This window comes from Lepus europaeus, chromosome 1 (assembly GCF_033115175.1).
Source record: "Lepus europaeus isolate LE1 chromosome 1, mLepTim1.pri, whole genome shotgun sequence".
Classification (NCBI taxonomy): Eukaryota; Metazoa; Chordata; class Mammalia; order Lagomorpha; family Leporidae; genus Lepus; species Lepus europaeus.
Genome location: NC_084827.1, coordinates 33,966,430 through 33,991,327, shown reverse-complemented (window position 1 = coordinate 33,991,327; position 24,898 = coordinate 33,966,430).

The following is a 24,898-nucleotide window of genomic DNA, read 5'->3' as shown; positions in this document are numbered from 1 at the left end:
TCTTATTTAATTGATTTTGATGGAGTTCAAGTGTAGACTTCATTTTCAAAGTCATCAATATACAGACATAATACACAGTCATCAATATTCAGTCGTAATATACAGACAAGCTGAAAAACCCATTCGAGAATTTTACAAGTAGATGGGTTGATGACTGACCTCTCAAACACTGCTTGTAGGTGGATGTCACTTATCCCTTGATTGTGCCATACTCAGTACATGATCAATATAAGTTATCAATGCCTCAATTATGAACACTAATTTTATCCAAAGATCCTGTTTCTTGCAATGCAAATCAGAGTAGGGCTCCAATTCTGCAATCGGATGCTCGCATCCCCAGATCTCTTTGGGGATTGTAAGGGTCAGATGTCTAATGTTTCCCTGGTTATTATTGGCTCTAAATTCCTGCTTCTGTTGTAGTGTTTACATGTACTGTATTAATGTCTTCATTTACTTTCTCACATATGGATCCTAGATTTACACACATCGGCACCATCACCACTTAGAGAAAACACCAGAATTGAAATGTAGACTTTACAGGAAATTTTTGGAAAAGGAGATTCACAACACAATAAGAGAAACAGTTTGGATTTGAAAAGGTACTTTTAATTCTTTTTTAAAACCTTCTTTGAGCTTGCTTTTCTCCAAAATGGTAGCTTTCCGGGCCTCTCCCTGCTCCCGTCTGTCCCTTTGCTTCCCAGCAGTTTTGAGACACTCCAACAGCTTCCCACTTTACTTGAATTAGAAGCCCTCGTTGCCGCTTGCCTTTTATTTTATCTCAACCTGCCCTCTGTTCCAGACAAGTGACCGTCCTCCTCGCTTAAACACACCAAGTGCAGTTTCACAAAGTACATAAATGTTGCCTCTTCTAACCTTATGACAGCAGAATAGCAAATGCTATTATAATTGAAAGTTGAGCTTTGAAAATTATAGTTATTGGGGCCAACGCTGTGGCGTAGCTGGTAAAGCCACCTCCTGCAGTTCTGGCATCCCATATGGGGGCTGGTTCGAATCCTGGCTGCTCCACCTCCAATCCAGCTCTCTGCTATGGCCTGGGAAAGCAGTGAAAGATGGTTCAAGTCCATGGGAGACCCTGAGGAAGCTCCTGGCTTCGCATCGGCGAAGCTCTGGTCGTTGCGGCCAATTGGAGAGTGAACCATCGGATGGAAGACCTCTCTCTGCCTCTCCTTCTCTCTCTGTGTAACTCTGATTTTCAAATAAATAAATAAATCTTAAAAAAATGCTAGTTATTTATCCCAAACCACATAGTTGCTGTGTGGCAGAGTAACTATGAGCAGTTTTAGCTCCAGATGCAAATGCCTCTAAAAATATTTTTCAGTGTCACAAAAATCATTATTTTTGGTCTATTTCTTAATTCAATATTTTAAAACATAGGTATCCATTCATAAACTTCTATTTTTCTTAGAAAAGCCATTATTGCTTAGTGAGTTGAATTAATAGAATAAATGGATATTCTTTGACAAATCAGATACCATCTCTCAGGATGAATTTTCTTGTTTCTGAAGGGGGTGAGAAAATACATTATATTGTGTTTTGCTGAAGGACTGAGTACAACAGCATTTATATATAGGAGGACATGTAGAGTGCTCAATGATTGGGCTCAATTGCTATTTTCAAAAATACAATTTTTAGGTTTCCTGATTATAACAGTATAATGAACTTCTTATTTTAAATGTTTTAAAAACTTCAGTTCTCTATTTTTTAAGTTTTTGTTTATTTATTTTTATTTATTTGAAAGGCATAACTGTAGAAAGAGAGGCAAACAGAGAGAAAGATTTACCTCCAGGTTCACGTCCTAAATACTTGCAACAACTAGGATCGAGTCAGGCTGAAGCCGGGAGTTGGGAACTCAATCCACGTCTTCCACATAGGTGGCAGGGACCCAAGTCCTTGAGCCATCATATGACAGGGGCACATTAATGTAGAGATGGAATTCAGAGCAAAATCTGGACTCAAACCCAGGCACTAGGATATGGGACATGGACATCACAGCCATTGTGCTGAATGTCTGCCCCTATAACGTCCCTTAATTTAGAAAAATGTAGAAAAGTTTACAAAAAGAATAAGCATTACTTAGAGTATCAGCACATAAAACATATATTAATAATTTTAAGTGTTTTCGTCCATAGATTTTTTGTGTATATTTTATAGATATTTTGATGAATCATGATTGCATCTCAGAAATTCTGGAAAATTATGCAATCTGGCCTAACTAAAGTCAGATGCTTAAAAAAAATCACAGTGGCAAATTTTTCCTAGAGGCAGCTTTCCCCAAAACATCGTACATGACTTGAAATGTCTAGGGATTCCAGAAACGACTCAAGCAGTTTCCTTTGATGGCAGTAGTTGGCCTGGGAAAGGACAGAAGTACCAGACTCACTTCCTTGCAAATTATTCGCTAATCTCTAACCCCAAGTATGTCCAAAGAGAAAACTCTTCTCAGATGGCAATAGCTTAATGCCCCACCCTCTCTCATCTTTCTCTTCTATCAGGTTGGCTCTCTCCTTTGTCGGGTAAAATTAGTCTAGGTATTCAACCCTTTTGCCTATGAGTAAAAAGCATTCTGGTAATTCACTTGATATCTTGACACACTTGTTTCCTTTTTGTCTCTTTGATTTCCCTAGAGTGATAGTGATTAATAACATCATCTACTGGTGTTTATGGTCTATGTTTCTTTGAATAGCTTTTAATTTAGTAGTTAGTTAGCATTCTTTCTGTTTCATAGATGTTCTTAAATATTTTAAGGAATTCCTAAAAGTGAATGCCACTTTTTACAAAATATAAAACATTTTAATTTTAAAGATTTTCACGTTCAATTCTATTTTGCATGACATTTGTATTGCCTTATTTAATTGCGTTTTGTTTCTCTGCCTCTGATCCACCTTAAACAACTTTCAGTTATAAATATTTTTAATTTGTACTCTAAATACTTTTAAAATATTGTTAATTGAGGTTTTCATATTGTTTATGTTTGATATTTTTACTTCTGTGTTAAATTATCACTTAGATGTAATTAAATATAGTTTTATGTTTCCTTTTCCTTCATGAAGTTTGTTTTATTTGCTTTGGGCTTTTATTAAAATTTAGCAAATAATTATGCTATTTTTAATTCAAATAACTTTGTGCTTCTCCTTAAGCAGGTCATGAAATATAGTAAGATTTTATTTCTACTCTCATATCACTGTATCTTTAATATTATCAAGGGTTATAAATTATGATTATTATAAATTTTATTTTCATAAAACATGACTTTTCTGTCCAATGCCATTTTACCAAATATTTGATACTGTGTTCACATTAAATCAACTAGGGAATCTATATATTTAACAATCTTCACTAAAGCCACCACATTCCCAACATTCTCCTTTGTATTTCTGCCTATTCTTTCACTTCATCTCTTATCTTCGTGTCCTGAAGCCTAATTAAACTTTGATGCAACAACTTCTCATTCTTTGAACACCTCAATGCATATTTTTGCTTTCTTTGCTCATGAATGGTACTTGGCTAGGCAATGTTACACTCAGGCAATACTTAGGCAACTAAAAATCAGAAAATTGGGATTGTTGTTGCAGTACAGCCAGTTGAGCTGCTGCTTGGAATGTCTACATCCCATATTGGAATGCCAATTCCAGTCCCAGCTGTTCAGCTCCTGATCCAGCTTCCTGAAAACTCATCCTGAGATGCAGCAGAAGATGAAGTGCTTGGGCCCTTGTTATTCATGTAAGAAACATGATTTAGTTCTGGACTTCAGCTGTTTCAGGCATTGGGGGAAGGATCCAACAGATGGAAGTCTTTCACACACACACTCTCCTCCCCCTCCTTCTTAAAATAGATGAAATAGATAAACAAGCTAAAACATTATAGAATATAAAAGTAGGTGTTGTGATGCTGCAAGTTCAGCTATCACATGAGATGCCCACATCTCATATCAAAGTGCCTGGCTCTGCTTTCAATTCAGCTTCTTGCTAATGTGCACCCAGGCAAGCAGCACATGAGTGCCCAAGTATTTGGGGTACTGTCACTCATGTGCCAGACCGAGATAAAATTCCTGGCTCATGGCTTCATCCTGGCCATCCCCCAGCTGTTGTGGGTATTTGGGAAGTTAGCTTGAACCTACATGTATGTTTCACACACTAAATGCAATCCTATAACAAGACCCCACAGCTCAGCATTTCATATTTCATAAAAATTTATTTTAGACATTTATGACAGTTCTTTTAAAACAGGGAAGAATAAGCTCTGATTTTTTTCCCTCACAACCTAGAGTACTAGCTCTTGAAAATAACACATTGTGTAAACATAAATTTTATATATGTATATCATATCTAGAATTTTTTTTTTTTTGACAGGCAGGGTGGGCAGGGAGAGAGAGGGACAGAGAGAAAGGTCTTCCTTTTCTGTTGGTTCACCCTCCAATGGCCGCTGCTGCTGGTGCACCGCACTGACCCCTAGCCAGGAGCCAGGTGCTTCTCCTGGTCTCCCATGGGGTGCATGGCCCAAACACTTGGGCCATCCTCCACTGCACTTCCAGGCCATGGCAGAGAGCTGGACTGGAAGAGGAGCAACCGCGACAGAATCCGGAGCCCCGACCGGGACTAGAACCCGGTGTGCCGGCGCCACAGGTGGAGGATTAGCCTATTGAGCCGCGGCGCCGGCCTATATCTAGAATTTATATAAACACATCTCACATAAATGAATTGAAACCAATTCTTACAAGATTAGCTTTGAGGCCAAACAGAATATTTACTTTTGTAGTGTTTCATAGTTTCAACATCACTTTCTTTTGCTGTCCCATTGAAAACAAGATTACCATCAGGATTACCAGCAATTTTTTTTTTTTTTTTTTTTTTTTTAGAATCAAAATCCCGGGACAGGAATTGTGGTACAGCAAGTTAAGTCACGATGTTGTGTTGTATGTTGCATCCCAAATCTGGAGTGCCAGTTCAAGCCCAGCTCCTGTATTTCTTATCTAACGTCCACCTAGTTCATCCTGCCAGGCAACAGATGATGACTCAAGTGCTTGGGTTCTTGCCACCCACATGCACACCCCAAATGGCTTTTTTCCTGCCTCCTGGCTTCAGCTTGGCCCAGCCCTGGCTATTGGCGACATCTGGAGAATCAGTCAGCAGACTGAAGGTCTCTCTCTCTCTCCCTCTCTCTCTTTCTCTCTTTCTCTCTCTCTCCCTGCCACTCTACCATTCAAATACAGGAAAATAAACGTTTAAAAACAAGAAGAATCAAAATATATTTGAGAGTGGTAGAAGACTAAGTTCCCAAAACTTAGATTTGAGAGATTTGCATATCCTTTGGAAAGATTGCCGCAAATTTCACATGTGGCCAATGAAAAGCAAGGCAAAAAAAAAAAAAAAAAAAGAGAGAGAGAGAGAGAATGGTAGGGGGCCAAGAGAGAACAATGCGAACACTTCTTATTTTCATTGTCCTAATTGTGTTTCATATTATAAAAGTTAATGTTGCAAAGCATCATTTTAAAAGCCATAAAAGGTATTCACACTAGTGCATCCACTACTTACAGTTTTAAAATTAAATAAAAACACAATGCTTTAGTAATGCCAATGTACAATTTAGGAAGCTTTATTATAAAATTGAAATTTTTCTTGAATGCTTCTGACCATTCAATTATGATGTGAGAAATACATGGTGATATTACAATTACAAGATTGTTCTCGGTCTATAGTTCATAGAATTTTAACCATAATTACGCACTTAGATAAATTTTTAAAGCTACAAAGTCAAAGTTCTATAACAAGTAACCCTTATCTGTTTCCCAATATGCAATCTTAAATGTTACTTATATAGTTTCTGTTTATTTTATTGACCAGTTTTCTTTTCTGGTTCTATTATGCGGTCAGTAAATTTCCCACTAATTATAGGAGGGAAAAAATCTGCAATTTAAAAGAGATTAAGAAGGATGCTATTAGCCTGCTGAATTTTCTCTAAAAATTCTTTCCTACCTAAATTATAATGTCTTCAATTACTGAGAAGACCATTTGATATCTTTATGATTGATATGATTCCATATTGTTATGTAGCTTATTCATAGAAAACTAAAGTATCCCTCTAAATATGGGCGTCTTTCACTCCGAAGCCTTTCCTTTCACCATATACTGAAACAAACCATTGTTCACTACCTTCTGTGTCAAAAGCACAATGCTCAATGAGATAATTGAGCAATTAGAGCCATCTACTTGAGTTGGACTCTGGTAATCTGTGAGCAGGCCAACAACTTACTCTTTTTTAAAATTTCATTTTAATTTTAACATATTCAATATGATATGCAGACACAAGTCTAAGAACATAATGATATTCCCTCTCTCCCACCATCCTACCCTTCTACCCTCCTTCCTTGTAGCTTTCTTTCTTTTTTTTTTTTTTCTAAAGATTTATTTATTTATTTGAAAGGCAAAGTTACAGAGAGGCAGAGGCAGAGGGAGAGTGAGAGCGAGGTCTTTGATCCACTGCTTCACTCCCCAAAAGCCCTCATTGGCAGAGCTAGGCCAATTCAAAGTCAGGAGCCAGGAGCTTCTTCTGGGTCTTCCACACAGGTGAAAGGGCCCAAGGACTTAGACCATCTTCTACTGCTTTCCCAAGTGCCTTAGCATGGAGCTGGATCTTCAGTGGAGCAGCCAGGACTCGAACTGGCACGCATATAAGATGCCCACATTTCAGGCGGTGGCTTAATCCACTATGCCACAGTGTCGGCCCCTTTTTTAATTTTTGAAATAACATACTTTAAACTTACATTGAAGTAAAAAGACTTAATACTTTACCAGATAAGAAGTTTAGCAAGTAAAAAGCAAATGATCCTAGTTTAGTGGGAAAATAAATAACAGCTATAAACAATAATTGAATGGAAAAATGACCATTTCACCCATATACAGTATTTTTTTGTCAATTAGTCATTCATAATTTCTTTCCATGAAATAGAACCAATGACAATGTAGCATCTAAATATTTTTGTGTGGTTACAAGATAATAATTAAGTTCATTTAGACTTTAAGTCATTTCCACGCAACAACTGACTGTTAGGTTACTATCATTATTTAATGAATAAATGAGTATTGAGTGTTTAGAATGAACATTACCAGTTAGGCATACAGGTCCATCTCCCAGCCACCTCACCTACATCCCTCCAAAAATTCCCCATAGGAGCAGAGAATTCAATTTTTTTAAAGATTACACCAAGACCCATAAGTTTATTTTAACAAATTCAGCCCCACCCACACATGTATGTTTAATTTAATCAGTCTGAGTGAGAAGAAACATTTTTTTAAAAGTTTCTATTTATTGAGTCCCAACTATGTGTCAGGTATCTTAAGCCCTCAGGAAGAGCTCTTAGAGAAGCTGCTAATGCCTGTTTGATGTAGGAGAGTATGGAGAATTGTGGACGATTGGAGAGATTCACTTATCTGCTGGAGCCCAAAGCTGGAGAAGTCCTGAAGATGCCTTTTTGAAGCCTGAGTCTTGCCCAGACCAGGTTCTCTGCTCTCAAGTGCTCCCAAGAGCTGCTTTGGAGTTTCTGGAGTCAAAAGGGAGGAACTCAGCCGAGAAACTGAATGAAACAAGAATAAAATAACAAATTTCACCTCGTAAAGTGTTAAGCTTTTCTTCGGTGAATTTGGAAAGTTTCTTTATCTCTGTTCTATGAACTGATGCTTGCTATTTGTAAAGATAAGCAAGAGGAGGAGGTATTTCCATACTATGGAAAACTTACTCCTATTGTTACTCTCTATATACTGGCAGTATGTCTCCTTCAAAGTTTATACATTAGCGCCACTAAAGTTCTCTTGGTCCCATCCACATGTTATGATCATTCAGTGATGCCTGTGTGCTATAATCTCATATCCATTCAGCACATACAGCAGCTCACTCTGTAGCAATGGCTAACAGTTTTTCATGTTCTCAGCCATGAATTGAGTATTTTAAGCATATTGTTTCAGTTCACTCTCTCAATAACTATATTTTTATTAATTATTACCGACTATACTGTTTATATGCAAATAAAATAATAACAAGGTAAGTGAAGCAGCATTATTTAGAGTAATGGAACAAGAGAAGGAAAGAAATCCAATATTTAATAATCAATGCCAGGGTATTTAAATGCCACATAAATGCATAGTTTCCCTAAATTCCCTTCATCAGCTACTACCCAAACATTGTCACTATATCAAAAAAATCCGAAAAGATAATAATATATTTTTGTGTTGAACTGCAGCTGCAGAAGCCCTGGCACCAGCCCACAGCAATTGCCTAAGACAGGACTCCATCTTCTTGGCAGTATTGGTGGCAGTGGCAGGGAGACGGCATTATTCAGCCAGTGGCTCCTGTGTATGTGTGTGATCCAGAGATTCTAGAATAGGGAAAAATATGTGTTCCCCACTGATTTTGAGCATGACTGAAAGGATAAACAGTAGGCTGGGCACCCATGTAAGAATGTGAGGCACCTCCAGCCTCCTAACAGTCTACAGGCTCTGGGGTTCAAGCTTCCTGGTCAAGCACACATGAAAAGCTGGCTCAGGGAACACATGCTTCTCTGTGGATCAGACTGGTGTGGCAGAGCAGAACCTCTGCACCCAGCAACTGTGGGTGCGTTGTGTGCCAAGATGATGGGTACTCAGAGAAAAACAATAATCAACTCCACAAATGCTTACAAATAATTACAGAAATTCAAGAAACAAGAATAAGAAAGACACCATGACCATGCCAAAGGAACACACCAACATTTCAATATTAGAATGTAAAGATGAAGACATTGAGGAAATGTCACAAATGGAATTCAAAAAAATAATCATAGGATTACTCAAAAGCAATCAGAAGCAAATCCATGAACTAAAGAAAACCATACATGACATGAAATTGAGATTTTTTCAAGAGAAATCAAAATGAAGTATTATAAATAAAGAATTCAATAGATTAAATAAAAATTTAGTGAAAAGCCTTAACAGCAGACTTGGCAAAGCAAAAAAAAGAATCTGAACTAGATGACAAATCCTTGGAAATCTTAGACCAAAAAAAAAAAAAAAAGAAGAAGAAATAGAAAACTTAAAAATAGTGTTGGAGATTTATGGGATACTATCAAACAACCCAACATAAGCGTCTTAGGAGTTCCTGAGGGTGTGGAAAGAGAAATGGACTAGAATGTCTATTTATTGAAATAATTACAGAAAATTCCCCCAATCTAGAGGAAGAAAGGGACATCCAAGTACTGAAACCACCTAGAACTTCTAATATATATGACCAGTAAAGTTTGTCACCTGACACATTGCAGTCAAACTTTCCACAATAAAACATAAAGATTCTAAAATGTGCACTACAGAAATGCAAGATAAATTTCAAAGGATCTCCAATTAGACTCACAGTTGACTTCTCATTAGAAACTCTAGGCTAGGAGAGAATGGAGAGACTTAGTTCAAGTTTTACGAGAAAAAACCTGTCAACCCAGAATGTTGTACCCTATAAAGCTCTCATTTATGAATGAAAATGGAATAAAGACCTTCCATAATAAACAGAAATAAAAAATGTATTGCCACTCATCCAGTCTTACATAAGATGCTTAAGGATGTGCTACACATAGAAACACAGAAAGATAGCTATAATTATGTAATAATGTGAAGGCAGAAAGTCCTTCAGTAAAAGTACAAAAGAAATACAAAGTGAACAATAGGAATATTTATGAAAAAATGACAGGGCCAAGTTGGTCCTTAGCAGTAGTCACCTTGAATGTAAGTGGCATCAACTCTTCAGTTAATAGATACAGGCAGGTTGAATGGATTAAAAAATAAGATCTATTTGCTGCCTACAAGACCCATCTCACCAACAAAGATACATGCAGACTGGAAATGAAAGGATGGAAAAAGATTTTCCATGGTAATGGGAAGCAAAATGGGCAGGTGTTGCCATTCTAGTATCAGACAAAATGACTTTAACATAAACACTACTAAAAGAGATGAAGAAGAGCCCTATGTGGTGATTAAGGGATCAATTCAACAGGAAGATGTCACTATAATAAATGTATATACACCTGATTACAGGGTGCCTGGCTATTTAAAAGAAATGTTATTGGTTCTAAAAGGACATATAGACTGCAATACAATAGTAATGGGGGATTTAAACACCCCATTTTAATCAATGTACAGGACAACTAGATAGAAAATGAACATTAACAACAGAGCTAATCAGTGCTATGGACCAAATGGACCCAACTGATATCTACAGAACTTTTCACTTCACAGTTGAAGAACACATATTCTTATCAGTACATGGAACTTTCTCTGGGATACACCATTAGCTATGCCATAAAGCTAGTCTCAACAAATTAAACAAAATTGCAATTATAACATGCATCTTCTCTGACCACAATGGAATGAAGCTGGAAATCAACAACTCAAAAATCTCTAGGTCATATGCAAATACATGGGGAATGAACAATATGCTCCTGAATGAATAGTGCATTGTAGAAGAGCAAATCAAAAGAGAAATTAAAAAAAAAATTCTGGGAATGAATGAGAATGACAGTACATCATATCAAAACTTATGGGATATAGCAAAAGCAGTGTTAAGATGGAGGTTTATAGCAATTGGTGCCTAAATGAATAAAAATGAAAGGTACCAAAAAATGACCAATCAATGCATCTCAAGGATGAAGAAAAACAACAACAACAAAAAAAACTCCAAATTAGGAAGAGGAAAAAAAATATTTAAAATTAAAGAAGCCGGCGCCGTGGCTCAATAGGCTTATCCTCTGCCTTGCGGCGCCGGCACACCGGGTTCTAGTCCTGGTCGGGGCACCGATCCTGTCCCGGTTGCCCCTCTTCCAGTCCAGCTCTCTGCTGTGGCCAGGGAGTGCAGTGGAGGATGGCCCAAGTGCTTGGGCCCTGCACCCCATGGGAGACCAGGAGAAGCACCTGGCTCCTGCCAACGGATCAGCGCGGTGCGCCGGCCGCAGCGTGCTACCGCGGCAGCCATTGGAGGGTGAACCAATGGCAAAAGGAAGACCTTTCTCTCTGTCTCTCTCTCACTGTCCACTCTGCCTGTCAAAAAAAAAAATTAAAGAAGAAATAAACAAAATTGAAGTAAAAAAATAGTAGGAAAGATCAATGAAATGAAGAGGTTTTTTTTTTTTGAAAAAAACAAATGGACAAATTGATATACCATTGGTCCAACTAACAAAAAAAAAAAAAAAAAGACCCAAATCAATTTTCCAAATCAATTAAATCAGAGATGAAAAAGGAAATGTAACAACAGATACCACAGAAATGTATACAACCAAATTTGGAAACCTGGAAGAAATGGATGGGTTCTTGGACACATAAAATCTACCAAAACTGAGTCACAAAGACATTGAAAACCTAACCAGACCAATAACCAAGATGAAGATTGTATCAGTAATAAGTACCCTCCCAAGAAGGAAAAATTCCAGGACCAGACAGCTTCACTGCTGAATTCTATCATACATTTAAAAAACTAAATCCAATTCTTCTCAAGTTATTCAAAACAATTGAGAGGGTGAGAATCTTCCCAAACTCCTCACATGAATCCAGCATCACCATAAATCCTAAACCAGAAGAAGATGCAAAAGAGAAAGAGAACCATAGACCAATAACCTTGATGAACATAGATGCAAAAATCCTCAACAAAATGTTCACTACTCAAATCCAACAACACATCAAAAAGATCATTCTACCAGACTATGTGGGATTTATTCCTGGTATGCAGGGGTGGCCGAACATTTGCAAATCAATAGATGTGACACATCATATTAACAAACTGAAGAACAAAAATCATATGGTTATCTCAATAGATACATAGAAAGCATTTGATAAAATACAACATGCTTTCATGATGAAAATTTTAAGAAAATTTGGTATAGAAAGCACATTCCTCAATACAATCAAGGCAATTTATGACAGACCCATGGCCAGCATCCTACTAAATGGTGAAAAGCTAGTAGCATTCTCCCTAAGATCTGGAACCAGACATGGATGACCACTCTTACCATTGCTACTTAATATAGTCATGGTAGTTTTAGCCAGAGACATTAGGTAAGAAAAAGAAATCAGAGCATACAAACTGGAAAGGAGGAAATCAAACTATTCCTATTTGCAGATGACATGATTCTGTATATAGGGGATCCAAAAGACTCCACTGAGGGACTACTGGAACTCATAAAAGAGTTTGGTACAGTGGCAAGATATTATATTTGCACTAAAATATTAATAGTCTTTGTATACACAGACAACAGCTGAGAAAGAACTTTTAAGATCAGTCCCATTCATAATAGCTCCAAAAAGATTAAATCACTTGGAATAAATTTAGTCAAGGATGAGAAAATTACAAAATGCTAAAGAAAGAAATATAAGAAGATATTTTAAAATGGAAAAATCTTCCATGTTCATGGATTGAAGAAGCAACATCATGAAAATGCCCATACTATCAAAGACAATTTACAGATTCAATGTAATCTCAATCAAAATACCAATGGCATTCTTTGTGGATCTTGAAGAAATGATGTTAAAATTCATATATGTGGTGGAATGAGAAGGCCATGCCAAGATGGCCACTGGCAAGCGAGCGTCAGTTACTCAGGAATGGCTTCAGAAAACACATGGCAACGGAGCCTGCCTGGCAACAGGCTGTGATTGGATGGCTTCAGAAACCACCTTGCAAAGGAGCCTGCCTGGCAACAGGCTGTGATTGGTTAGGGCAATAAACCACCCCTTGACCAGATTGTATGCTTTGGCTATATAATCTGCTGTACCAACTGAAATTAATGAGTCTGCGGACTGCTCGCCTCCGGCCCATTTTTACCCGACTCCCTGGGTCTATGTGGTGACTCCGTGTCTCTTGCTCCCACCACGCTCCTCCTCTCAGAACAAATCCACAGCAACACATATGGAAACACAAGAGACCTGGAATAGCTAAAGCAATGTTATACAATAAAAACAAAGCCAGAAGCATCACAATACCTGATCTCAACACATACTACAGGACAGTTATAATCAAAATAGCCTGATCGCCAAAACTTGTGCTCCGGGCTCTGCAGCGACTCCTGCCACCATGTCGGAAGCCACTCCTGCCGACCGCTGCGCTGTCCCCCACCAAGAAGAAGGCAGCCAAGAAGCCGGGCGTGGGCACGGTGAAGCGCAAGGCCGCTGGGCCCCCGGTGTCTGAGCTGATCACCAAGGCTGTGGCCGACTCCAAGGAGCGCAACGGGCTCTCTCTGGCTGCGCTCAAGAAGGTGGTGGCGGCGGGCAGCTACGACGTGGAGAAGAACAACAGCCTCATCAAGCTGGGCCTCAAGAGCCTGGTGAAAAAAAAATAATCAAAATAGCCTGATACTAGCACCTAAACAGACTTGTAGAACAATAGAAGAGAATAGAAATTCCAGAAATCAATCTATGCATTTACCACCAACTTATCTTTGACAATGGAGCTAAAATCAGTTCCTGGAGCAAGGACACTCTCTTTAATAATGGTGCTGGGAAACTGGATCTTCATGTGCAGAAGAAATATGAAACTGGATCCATACTTTACACCTTACACAAAAATCTACTCAAGATGGATCAAAGAACTAAATCTATGAACTGATACCATCAAATTAATAGAGAACATTGGGGAAACTCTGTGAGATATTAGTGTAGGCAAAGACTTCTTGGAAAAGACCCCAGAAGAACAGGCAATCACAGAAAAACTGACAAATGGGATTACATTAACCTGAGAAGTTTCTGCTCTTCTAAAGAAGCACTCAGCAAAATTAGGAGGCAGCTGAAAGAATGGGAGGAAATATTTGCAAGATACACAACTAATAAAGGGTTAATATGCAGAGTCAATAAAGAGCTCATGAAATTCAACAATAACAAAAAAAGCAATCCAGTTAAGAAATGGGCAAAGAACTTGAACAGGCATTTTTCAAGAGAGGAAATTCAAATTGCCAACAGACACTTAAAAAAATGCTGAGGAAACTAGCCATCAGGGACATGGAAATCAAAACCACAATGAAGTTTCACCTCACCCCTTTTAAAATGGCTTTCATACAGAAACCAACCAACAACAAATGCTGGTAAGGATTTCTACTATTGGTGGGAATGTACACTGGTACAGCCACTGTGTAAGACAGTATGGAGATACCTCCAAAATTTGAATATAGACCTACCATATGACCCAGGTATCCATTCATGGGAACTTACCCAAACCAAAAGAAATCAGCATATGAAAGAATTATCTGTACCACCATCTTTATTGCAGCTAATTCACAATAGCTAAGATATGGAATCAACTCAGATATCCATTAATTAAAGACCAAATAAAGAAATTATGGTTTATATGGAGTATTACTCATCTGTAAAAAATGAAATCCCATCTTTTGCAACAAAATGGATGCAAGTGTAAACCACTATACTTAGTGAAATAAGCCAGTCCCAAAAAGACAGATATCATACGTCTTCCCTGATCAAGGGTAACTAATAGAGTACCTAAAATGTAATGAATTATAGTGAAATATATATTTTGAGATTCTATGATTGCTTACAACCCTTTTTTGTTGAGGAACAGTGTTTTTTTTTTCTTCATACTATTTGTTGAATTCGTTCTTACTGTAGGGTAAACCTTATGAACATTAAGCAAACTGAAAGTCGATCTTTGTAAAAATTAAGAATGGGGATGGGAGAAGGAGGAGGAAAAAAAGTTTGAGAGCAGGTGGGAGGGAGAGAAGTATCACTATTTTTCTAAATGTGCATGTATGAAATACATGAAATTTGTACAAATTAAATAAAATTTTGAAAAAAAATAATACATGCAATGAACTGGATGAAATTTCAGAGAGCTATCATTCTCTGTGATTCTGTTTTCAAAGCATTCTAGAAGTTATGTCATTGCAGAAATGGAGAGCAAATGAATGCTTGTAAATAATTGTGATTTAAGGGAGTAAAAGTAGAAGAGTAAAAGTTTGAGGAGATGGAATAGGTACTATAGAGGAATATCATAAAGAAAGTGTGTAGTGATGTGACACTTTCACATTTTGATTTTAGTGGCAGTTTCCTGGACCTGTACATGGCATTAAATTGGAGAGAACTACACACACACACACACACACTCACACACAGATACATATATACACATCAATGAGGGTGTGCATGACTACTGACATCTGAATAAGCTCCTTGTGTTATGTTGAAACCATATTATAGATATAGGTAGGTGAAGGGGACATAAGACCTTCCTGAAATCTGATTATTTCAAAATGAAAAGATAAAAAATTCCATGAGTTTGTAATCTGAGACATCACCTTCACTATCAGCAGCACAATAATCACACTTTACTACAGTCAGCCATGTGTTGTCTCTTTCCTTGCTCATTTAATTAACCATAGTTTCAACTCATTTTATGAATCTCCCTTCAAATGCTACTACATCTGATGCCTCTCAGTTTTCTCTCTCAAGGAAGACTTAGCAAATCTTTCCTCCATGTTCTCAATACACTTATAGCACTTACATTTCTTATATGTTCTTTTTCAGTTATATATCTTACTTGGAACCACAAGAGTGTTGGCGATGGTTCTCCATTTTTTATTTTTCTCTTGGACATTATTATTATCTTTATGCTACCAAATTCTATTCAATTAAATCTAATTAATGTTGTCAGGAATCTTCAGAACAAAAGAGGCCACAAGTATTAGTACAATTTTGGAAAGAACAATTTTGAAGATCCTGTTGGTCAAAGAGAGTTCCTTAAAGATTTGAAATGGAAGTTTCTGGAAAAGTACTCTTCTCAAAAATAGGTGAGCAGATGTTACACACACACACACACAAATACACATAAACACATATAAAGACAATGCTATACGTAAGGACAAATAAATAAATAACCTTTTTTTTTGATATCTTTAGTTTCCAAAATCCTTGAACTCAAACCAGGGCAGGATCATATGATACAACAATTGTTAAAGTATAATATTACTTGTATTTTGATTTTAGACACTGGCTTTACATCTTTAAAGAGAGTTATAATGAATCATTTATTTTGATTTAATCAGACCTCATAGTCACTCTTTCAAAGGCAACTGTCGTCACCTAGTTCATCTAAAAGTTTTAATAGGTCAGGCACTACTTATCCTGATGGAAAAAAGTTAAAATAAGCAACTCAATAGAATATTACATGGATAGTCACTTTTTTTTTTTTACATTTATTAAATTAGGAGGAAGTACTTTTGGACTTATATGTACAAAAATGCATTGTCTAGAATTAACGATAATATAATATCTTTGCTATTTTAAAGCATGTCACATCACAAAAAATGTAAATGATTCTTAAACAGATCTGAAAAATATAGAAATACTGATGAATTATTTCAATTGGCTTACTACTTTAAAATAATGCATTTTTACACTGTGGTTTTCATCTATTTTTTAAAAGATTATTTATTTGAAAGAGAAAGATCTTTCATTCAGTAGTTTTCTCCCCAAATGGCTGCCACAACCTGGGCTGGGCCAAGCTAAAGGCGGGAGCCTAGAATTCCATCTGGGTCTCTCACATGGGTGCATGGACCAAAGCACGTGGACCATCTTCTGCTGCTTTTCCAGGTGCATTAGCAAGGAGCTAGATTGGAAATGGAGCAACCGGGGATTCCAACTGCACTCATGGGGTATGGTATTGCAGGCAGTGACTAACCCACTGTACCACAATGCCAACCCCAATCTACATTTTTGTCTAAAGTCTCTTGCCAGTATTTTAAACACAGCTTTCAAGAGAATAATTGTGGCATAGCAGGTAAAGTCACTGCCTATAGTACCGGCATCCCATATGGTTGCTGGTTGGAGACCCAGCTGCTCCACTTCCAATCCAGCTCTCTGCTATGGCTTGGGAAAGTAATAGAGGATGGCCCAATTCCTGGGGTACCTGCACCCACGTGAGAGACTTAGAAGAGACTCCTGATTCCTGGTTTCAGATCGGCCCAGCTCTGGCCATTTGCAGAGTAAACCACTTGGCAGAGTGGCCCTGTTGTGGCCATTTGAGGAGTGAACCAGCAGATGGAAGATTCTCTCTCTACCTCTGTCTCTCCCTCTCTATAACTCTCCCTTTTGAATAAATAAGTAAATCTTTTTTTTAAAAAAAGAGAATAATTGTGTACATATACACCTAATGTGTATTTTCATTTATTATAAGGACAGTTTTTAGTACATCACTTGTTTAATCTTTAATTTTCTATGTGCAATACTTGGGATCCACTTTATATAAATTATCTCCCATTCTGATAACATTTGAGGGAAGGTCTTGTCATTGTTCTGACTTTATGAATATGAAACTGAGGCTCAGAAAGAGTGTGTAAGATTTTCTCAAGTTAACAAAGATAGGAAGTGCTATCATGGACACATGCTATTTGGCTCATCTATTGTGCCTTCCACTGAAATCAGAATGCAAAGCTTTTTCTTGGGAAGTTACCTCTTCCAAACTCATTCCCAGTGACCATGATGGGACAGGCCACATTTCCTGTTTTCTGGGTTTCCACATGGCCTCAATATGGGCATTCAGAGGCTGGCTTCTATCACCTCATAACAATAGATCCATGTCCTGGGCCAATTTACTTCCCATGTGAGCCACAAGTCTTGACTTCACCACTTAGCTTTTTTTGTTTGTTTGTTTCTTTTAAAGGTTTATTTATTTATTTGAGAGGCAGAGTTACAGAGAAAGATAAAGAGGGAAATATAGAGATCTTCCATGTGCTGGTTCACTCCCCAAATGGCTGCAATGACCAGGACTGGGCCAGACCAAAGCCAGGAGCCAGGAGCTTCCTCCAGGTCTCATGTGGGTACAGGGGCCCAAAAGCTTGAGCCATCCTCTGCTGCTTTCCTAGTAGCACTCACAGGGAGCTGGATCAGAACTGAAGCAGGCCGGCACTGTGGCTCAATAGGCTAATCCTCCGCCTTGCGGTGCCTGCATACCGGGTCCTAGTCCCAGTCGGGGCCCTGGATTCTGTCCTGGTTGCCCCTCTTCCAGTCCAGCTCTCTGCTGTGGCCCGGGAGTGCAGTGAAGGATGGCCCAGGTGCTTGGGCCCTGCACCCCATGGGAGGCCAGGATAAGCACCTGGCTCCTGGCTAGGGATCAGTGCGGTGCGCCGGCCGCTGTGGCCATTGGAGGTTGAACCAACGGTAAAGGAAGACCCTTCTCCCTGTCTCTCTCTCTCTTACTGTCCACTCTGCCTGTCAAAAAACAAACAAACAAACAAACAAACAAAAAAAGAAGTGGAGCAGCTAGGACTCAAACTGGCCATGGCTTCACCAATTGATAATGATGTCAGTCCCCATGCTTTAAATTCCTGTCTTCATCTAGTCCCCCCATGTCTCCACTTTTCAATGTGCTTTCATGGATTTGGGGATTTGGTCCAATCTTGCATAAAGTCATCACTGAGGCCATTAATAAACACCAAATTCTAAATGGGAATTTCAATGATCAGCTGAAATCGTGACTAAAATTTTTTTCTGTTGTGTCCTCGTTGAAGGAAGCAGCTTCATAATGTGGCCAAAATTAACACAGAAAATGAGGAGCTGGACTCTGTAATGTACAAAGCCAGCCTTGCGCTACAATAGAGACCACACATCAACACATTTAAGACAGTGCTAAAGTTGTCAGCCATGACTTAGCGGCACACATATTAGTAATTAATTCAGGAGTACCCCAATATAGGGAGTAGTGTGTAAGTTTACTGTATAATTGAACCTACATTGGGTTACTTTTATGCTTTCAATCATTCTTACTAAATCTATATAGCATTTTAATGGCTCAAGTTACAGAAGCCATCCCAGGCAGTAAGAAATAGAGCCGGCCGGATTAGACCCTCCCTGATTACAAAACAAGATCTTTATGCTGGTGCAAACAAAACCAGAGACAGTGCTATTCAGGTTAAAAGTTAGGGTTACCAAAAGATACCAGATAAACAAATTTTTTTATAACTGTACCCCAGTGTTTTTGGAACGTCATCTGAAGGAGATAAACCAAGGGACTGAAAGAAATGTCAAACTGTTTGGGACAGTTATTATTTTAGAAGATATTTTTTTCATAGTACCTTGTATCAGTATCTTTGGAGGAACCTCAACTTGCTTATAAAAATTCTCAAAATATTCTCAAAAACTGAGAAATCATCTTGTGTTGTACTTGATCAATCTGAGATTCTCTATGTAGAGTTTTTATCCAAATGCCACTTTGAACATTTGTTCAGAGAATATTGTGGATCCAGCAGTATTTAATTGCAATATTGCTGTTTTTTGCATGGAGAATCCAATCACATTTTTATTAATAAGAATTTACCTTTGCAAGATACAAGGCACACTTGAGGAGGACTATAAGAAGCTATGTGCAAAAAAATTCCAAAATATCTTCTCCTCTCTTCTTCTCTAAAGGAAAACACTAAGAAAACTGAAACAAGTGACACTTTTATTAAAAATCCATCTATATACACTAACTATTGGAGCTCTGGATGCTGAAAATTATATATATTCTATATGTTGTTAGATTCTGCCCAAGAAGTTTCCTGTTTTTCTTGTGCTATAAATCTGATTGAAAAGCTAGTAAGTAACTTGAATGTGTTCAGATTTAAATATCCTTTTTTCCCTCTTCAGATGTGTCTTTTTTTATTTGCGTTTTTGCACAGAGTCCCTCAGGGAGGCTTAGTCTTTTACTGAAAGGGTTAACATTTTCTTCTGCTAAAAAGTATATATTTAATATGCAAGTATATTTGATGTTCATTGACAGAGTCACAATAGGAATGGTCTTGCTTTATGTACCAGTTACAAGGTTTAATATCATTATATTGCATGCAATATTAGTTTTTATTAGTCGCCATTAACAAGATGCTTTCTACTTGAATTCTCATTTACTTGTTCAATGCAAAAATTATCTTTGTAAAAGAGAAAAACACATCTTCAAGTGTCAGCTATATTAAATTAAAGAACTGTTTACCCTTCCTAAGAAAAGCATATGTATCTAAATAGGCATCTTTTACCGTTTGCATAGTAGATTGGAAATTAGCATTTTTGTTCATTTTCCCATGTATGCACAGTGCCTGGAAGAGTAATACTCCATGCATATCAGATCAGCCAGCCTACAATTTTTGTGCAATATATTATTTGGCAATCTAAAATTTGTAATTTGCATGAAATTGCTTAATTAAAATACAGTCACTCAGGGTATTAATTTCTCTGTCTGGCAGTTCAATGTACTAAAGGCGGGCTACAGAAAATGTGAAATCCTGTCAGATGTAACAGTAAAATATTAACAAAAAAAATTCCACTTCTGGCAACAAAGTGACAGAGCGATAATGCTTTTGCCCTGATTCCAGGTTCAAATATGAGCTTAGGTTGACATTGAAACCGACTAGGAAATTTACAATAGCAACTCTGGCTCCTTGCCAAGAAATCTGCATGGTCCTTCTTGGTGAAAACTCCTTTTGCTGTAACTCCTGCACCCTTGTAACACACAATGTCATCTCACACACACACACACACACATACACACACTTTTTTTCTTCCTCTTCCTAACCGAAGTTCATTACTATTTTCTGGTAGCTTCTGCTTTTCAGTATTTGAAATCATCAGCAACCCTACTGATAAAATGATCCAATCAGCCCTTCCCAGTTGTCAAGACAACAGTTCATAATTGTACCAGCTCTTTTCATTGAAGCCAGACATTTCATAAATAGATAATTCTCTAATTGATCCAGCCAATCCTACTTTGCATACTGTGCCAAACAGGTAAACCCAATTCCTACAGCCTCAACTTTCTCCAAAGACATGTAAATAAGCTTATTTACTGATTTTAAAAGAGACTTTTAAAAATGTTGCTTTTATTTCCTATTAAAATACAGCTAGAATTTAAAGCAGGTAAATAGCAGTTGGGCTGCTATTGTGTATAATACCTACCTATGTATACACACTTGTGTATGACATGTTATAAGGATAAAGTAGTAGCATATCATTATTTGATTTAATTCATAAGAGAAATATGATAGCTTGTTGTACATGCTTATTATATGAAATGATATGCTTTAGTAAAGAATAATCTCTGTGAAGTTGCAAGCAACATGATGGCTTAGGCACCCAGGGAAGGCTTGGGAGAAGTCTCCATCCCTTGGGCATCAGGAGGAAGTGGGAGGTGGGCACTGTATGCCCGCTGGAAAGGAGAAAAGGAAGGAGGTGGAGACTCTGTAATCAGGGATTTCTGAGGCTTTGCATTTGCAAATTGCTTTCTTGTGTTTCTGAAATGAATTAAACATACAAGGTGCTGAGATCTGACACTTGGGGGGTGGGGTGGGTAGGTATCTTCATGAGGGTAGGGGGAAAGTGATTGTAGGCAGTCCTGGCACTTTGAGTCATCCTGATCTTGCAGCCACACAGGTCTACAGGAAGGATCCCACTTCCTCCCAGTGACAGGGACTAGATAACAACTCCAAGAATCATTTGCTGACAAACTAATAGAAATTCAAATGCAAGCAGCGTTCTTTGTTCTTTCTCTACATAGGCGGTCTATACTTTATATAGATGTGTGTGTGTATTTGCCAGTAATTAAATTTATGCCTTTGAATCCTGAAATGCAAACATGTTTTAAATGTGTTTAAAGTAAAATAAAGAGAAGTGATTCCTAGAAGTAGAAAGCTTGGCATAGCAAAGGAAGAAAGGGCGGTTTGATTTTTTTTTTTTCTCCCCATTTGCAGTTTGTTGAATGCCTCGCTTGCCTGCAATTCGTACTCTTTTGTCTTAAATATCAAAGGCTCTGCAGGCATGTTAACATTTTAATAATTTCAAAAGGCACAAAAGCCAAAGGAAGGGAGTGAAAAGAGAATGTAGTGAAGTGGCGCGTCGGCCGCTGAAAGACTATTCCTCGAGCGGCTGCCTAGTGCTGTAGGAAGCGGGATTCACCTCTCTTGTGCCATTCACCAAGCCACAAAGGCACACTCGGTGATGTGGAGTCAAGGCCTAATTAAAATCCTTGAACAGAACGGAGGTCTGGAGAATGGCGTACATTCAGGAACCGCAGTTGAAAAGGGAAGAGAAGGCGAGCGCGCAGAAAGCAGAGGGGAGAAGAAAGGAGCGGGGAAGGAGAGCGAAGGGAAGAGCAGAGGAGAGGGACAAGAATCAGAGAGGAGAGAGAGAGAGAGAGGAGCCAAGGAGGAAACCAAAGGAGAGGAGAGGCAAGCTGTCACCAGCAGTCAGAGGCTGCACTGCGAGCCTTTGCTGCCCTCAACAGCCTTCCAGTGTAAGCACTGCCACCCAATTTGCGACAGAGTTAATTGGTTCTTTGATGTCTCAAGAAAGGTGCTGATAGATGGAAAAAAAAAAAAAAAAAAAAAACAGGAGTCTTCCTTTCTCCACGGACTCCTGTTTATCTATTAAAAAAAAAGAAGAAGAAGAAGAAGAAGAAATCTTGAAGATTCCACAGGGCCTCTTTTGTCCCTCCCAAGTCACCCCTCCCTCTCTCAAATTCCCACCACCTCACTGCTATCCCAGATCATGGCTTTTTCTCGGGGTCACGTTAGTACTTTTTTTTTTAAAGGGGACTAATTTTCACTTGCTAATTTCCCAGCTGAAAAAAAAAAAAAAAAATAGGAGTGCAGCGGGCTCCCTGCTGCCACTGCTGATCAAATGGAACAACAAGGGCAATGCCTGCTAATATGGGAAGCTATTTAGTGGCACGCCGCCTTTTGAAATGATGATGATAATGGATTCAGTCTGCTCATTAATGGAGCCAGAGTGCTCATTAGAGTGAACAAACAAGCCAGGTTGTCAGTACTGAAAATGCCAAGTGCTTGTTTCCATTTTATCTGAGGAGTCTAGAGACAGTGATTTTACCATTTATTTCCCCTTTCTGCGCTTGACCCCAGCGCTCCCCCCAGCATCAAAGTCCCTCATCTGGTGGAGCCTGTACATTTGCAGCGCCTCCCCGGCTCATCACGGCTTCAAGGTCACAGGCACTAAAAGAGCAGCGAGGCTGGGTGTGTGTCTGTGTGTGTATTACACTTCTGTAGGATTTTGTAACCAATAAATAGTGTCTGGAGAGGGGGGTCGGTGAGAGGCAAGAGAAAAGGGGCAGGAGGAAGGGGGAGGAAGAGAGAGTTTCGCAATAGAAAGTGGAGGAGCTTTGGGTGTGTTTGCAAATCTTTTAAAGACCAATTAAGTAATTTCCAATGCAAACTTCGCCACCGCGCTGGGGTCAGTCAGTCTCTTCTCCAGGAGTAAACGCAGAGCTTCCCAGACGTGATCTCAAGACGATGTTCGGGGCGCTCAGCCGGTTTGGGGGAGAGGTCTGACAGTTGTAGGACGACGGCTGGGCGGCTGGGCTCCGTAGAGGTGTCCCATCCCAGGCTCGCCCTCCTGCCAGAGAAGCCGACCAGGGAAGGTTAGGGAGTGCCAGGGCTGCCCCGTCGGAACCCGAGGCGAGCTCCCGCTTCCCTAAGTTAACTTCTCCCCGGGACGCGCGGTGCGCGGGAGCCGCCGTGCAGCCGCCGGCTGGTGGGTGGGCGGGAGGCGCAGCCCGGGAGGCGCCCCGGGACGGGACGGGCAGGGCAGGCAGGGTGCGGGCCGGGGTCCTCGGGGTGAGTAGTTTGGGCCAGAGTGGAGAGAAAGTGAGGTCTGGGGCGACGCTTTTGCAGAGGCTGAGACGTGCGAGTCTGGGGCCGAATGAGAGTGGACTGCCTGGGCAAAGGGGAACTTGGGGTGCGTCCGTCCCCTAAAGTGTCTCCAATGGGCGCCCTCGCCTGACACTGCTGGGAGCTTTCCGCCCTGGGACTCTGAAGACCCAAATTCGATGTCCCGAAGAATTACCCGCGATACACTCGTGCTGCTGCCAACACCACAGCTATCAAATTGTATTCCTTAGGTTGAGAGGGCTATTTTACCATTTATTGTTTTCTTTACCTCGGGGAAAAAGGGACCAGAGAAACCCCTTGTTCCACTAAGAAAGAAATGGGGAAATATTTCTTCACTTTTTTTTCCAGTTTTGAATAGAATGCAAAATCATATTTCCTGGTTATCTAATAACATATTCACTGTCATCAGAGCTTAATCCTGTAGTTTGCTTTTTTCCTTATTCTTCATTAAGTTCATTCATTCAAGCAATGATTACACGTGAGGAAGTTTAGATGTCATCAAGTCCCCTTTGACATCTCTTTTCTTATGTTTCCACAGGATTTTTGGCATAATTTGGCAATCTCTTGTTAATACAATTTGAAATTCTAAATTTGAACTGTTGAAATTCAAGAGATGAGAATTATTTCTTCTGTTATATATCAATTATATACAACTTGTAAAATGATACTTTATAATATTTTCTCATAGCTCATCTGCATATGGAATAATGCTCGTGAAAATAAGAAAGTTTCCATTTTTTTCTCAAATATGCTCCACTAACAAAGTGTTAATTTTAAGTCATATAATCTAATAAAAATTTAAAATACATACATTCTTGTTGGAAGCATAAGACAGCTAGAGTCAATAAAATGTTAGGAATAATTATGGGGTTTTCTGGTATAATGCTGGTTTTGCTTTTATTTATAATTCTTCCTTTTCTCTCAGTCATCTGTGGATTTTTGTAAATTGTTAAGGATTTGTGGTTTCAGAGTTTATTCAAGAGTGTACCAGTTTAAAATATTTTCTTATGTTCCTTTAGTTATTGAAAAAGAGAAAGTGGCTTTGAGAAGCTTGATATTTTCAACAATGGCATCATTTTTCCTTTTTTTATTATTATGAGGAATATAGATAACAATTCATTGTCCACTAAAAATACACACACACACACACCCCCACACACCCCTAACAGTTTAAACCTTATTCACTCAGTAGTCACAGGATTACTTCCACTCCTTTTGTTATCAAAA